This window comes from Oratosquilla oratoria, chromosome 18 (assembly GCF_046742065.1).
Source record: "Oratosquilla oratoria isolate Oo_2021 chromosome 18, ASM4674206v1, whole genome shotgun sequence".
In the NCBI taxonomy this organism is placed as follows: Eukaryota; Metazoa; Arthropoda; class Malacostraca; order Stomatopoda; family Squillidae; genus Oratosquilla; species Oratosquilla oratoria.
This window is the reverse complement of record NC_134794.1, coordinates 48,989,196-48,991,695: the sequence shown is the minus strand read 5'-3', so window position 1 is coordinate 48,991,695 and position 2,500 is coordinate 48,989,196.

The following is a 2,500-nucleotide window of genomic DNA, read 5'->3' as shown; positions in this document are numbered from 1 at the left end:
AGAGATCAAATAAAAAAAAATGAGATTCTTTCACTTGTTACTGGATCTTCTTTCTATTTCTTTAGCTGCAAGATTTAAGATATAGATGTACATAACACACACTTTGTTTACACACACACGCACACACATACACACACACAAACGTATACACACGCACACACACACACACACACACACACACACACACACACACACACACACGTATATATATATATATATATGTATATATACATATTATATAATATATATATATATTATATAATATATATATATATATATGTATATATATGCTATACTTGTGTGAGTGTATGCATATTTGAAAGAGCGACCGTGTACGTGTGTGTGCGTGTGTGTGTGTCTGTGTGTCTGTATGTCTGTGTGTCTGTGTGTGTGTGTGTGTGTGTGTGTGTGTGTGTGTGTGTGTGTGTGTGTGTGTGTGTGTGTGTGTGTGTGTGTGTGTGTGTGTGTGCAACAGTGCGTGCTTGGAGATTACTTCCTCTGCATGTGCATGCAATTAACCCTGGAGAAATGAATACACAAGTAAACCTAAGCCCCTCTCGCCCCCACCCATGCGATATCACACGAAGAAAACGTAGCTCGGTTAGCAAACAGCCTAATCTAGATCAACTCAACACTGGCATGAAAGTGTTTGTTCTTGGCGTCCCCCCCCTTCTTTCTTTCTTTCTCTCTCTCTCTCTCTCTCTCTCTCTCTCTCTCTCTCTCTCTCTCTCTCTCTCTCTCTCTCTATTTATCTTCCTCCCTCCTTCACTCTCTCTTTCTCATGCTCGCTTTCTCTGTCTACCTATCTATCTTTCTCCCTTCCTCATTTTCTCTTTCCCTCTCTCGCTCGCTCTCTCCCCTTCTATCTCTATCTATCTCCCTACCTCTCCCTCTCTCTCTCTCTCTCTCTCTCTCTCTCTCTCTCTCTCTCTCTCTCTCTCTCTCTCTCTCTCTCTCTCTCTCTCTCTCTCTCTCTCTCTCTCTATCAAGGTGCCTGTACCTCTTCCGAACACGACCTTCTGCGGACAGAAGGACACCTTTCTCCTGTGGAAGGCGATGACCCTCCCGAAGAAGGTAGTACCACCTCAGGTGTCCACACCACCGGACATGGCTCCTTCCCCCTACTTCCTCCCTCCCTCCACCTCCCCCCTCCCTCCCCCCGTCCCCGAATACAAACCACCCTCCAGGTGTGACTCTTCGTTATACGGCGACGACTTAAAAAAAAAAAAAAAAAACAGAGACTGCGGGTGCCAACTTAACATCTCTTCTTGTTCACCTCCCGCTAAGTATCTTAGATCCTTTTCGTATTCCTTCAAGTCTCAACCTCTGTTTCTAGCGTGTCGTCAGCGTCTTTCACTAAGACAAAGTAAACTTCGAAAACATTTGTCATTATAATGAAGAAGACTTCGAGTAAGTGGAGAGAGGCTCTCGAGGCCAAAGTCCCAAATTTCGCAATGAACGAGAGCCTTTATACTGGCGAGGAGGGGGGCACAGTCTTCGCCTTGGTCTTTGGATCACGTGTTGGACTCGTGATCGACAGCCATTTCCCTCCCGGAAGAGAGGTCAGAGCTCGTATGACCGATCTATGGGTAATGCTTTGACCTTACACGCACACACACACCCAACTCCCCGCCCACGAGAGTTGGAGCAACGACTCGAAGCGCAGCGATACTGAAATTATTTTCAGCCCTGGGCAGGATTCGAATCCGGACCGCCGTAGTGACAGTCTGGGACTCTACCAACCGCGCCACTGAGTCGTGTCGATGTGTTGAAGCGATCTCCCCCCAGGAGACTAAAGAAGAAACGTAATACTAAGCATGGAACACGTTAGAAAACAGATAAAAGGTAGCGGAACAAGAGTCATTTCTCACAAGCATGCTACTTGCTATTGCTATTTCGCTTGAGTACAAACGACTTCGGTGACGATCTTTTGTTTTTTAAATTTCCAAATGTAAAATTACTCTTGCGTCACATAATGAGAAGCTGAACGAATATTGTAATCAAAATCATCTCTACTCAAACGAGACAGCAAAAGCAAGTAGCATGTTAGCCTAGTGTGCCGCCATCTTAAGATATTCTAATTTACAGGGAACGTCGTGATGCCATCTTTCTTCCCCTCGGTCGACTATAATTGTTTGAAATTTAAAGATTCATTTAGATAAATACTTAAGCAATATGGTGTATTGATTGCGTAGAACTGATGTGGTTACCCTGTACATGGTGTTCCTTGTGACAAAAAGGCAAAGGCAGGGTAGGACTCTGACCTCAATCAAGGACGGATTAGATCCTTGTGGAACAGATCCCCGCCGTCATCTGTTCACTCTAACTTGGCAGAAAGGTATTAAGAGAACCAGAATTCACATTAGCAGGTGAGACAGACACTCGTGGCTAAACGCACACTTTCACGTGAACGAAAAATAAAAGATAAAAAAATCTAGGAAATGATGGAAGACTTGGATTTGATGATTTCTGAGAATCACACGCGTGCGCGCGCGCACAC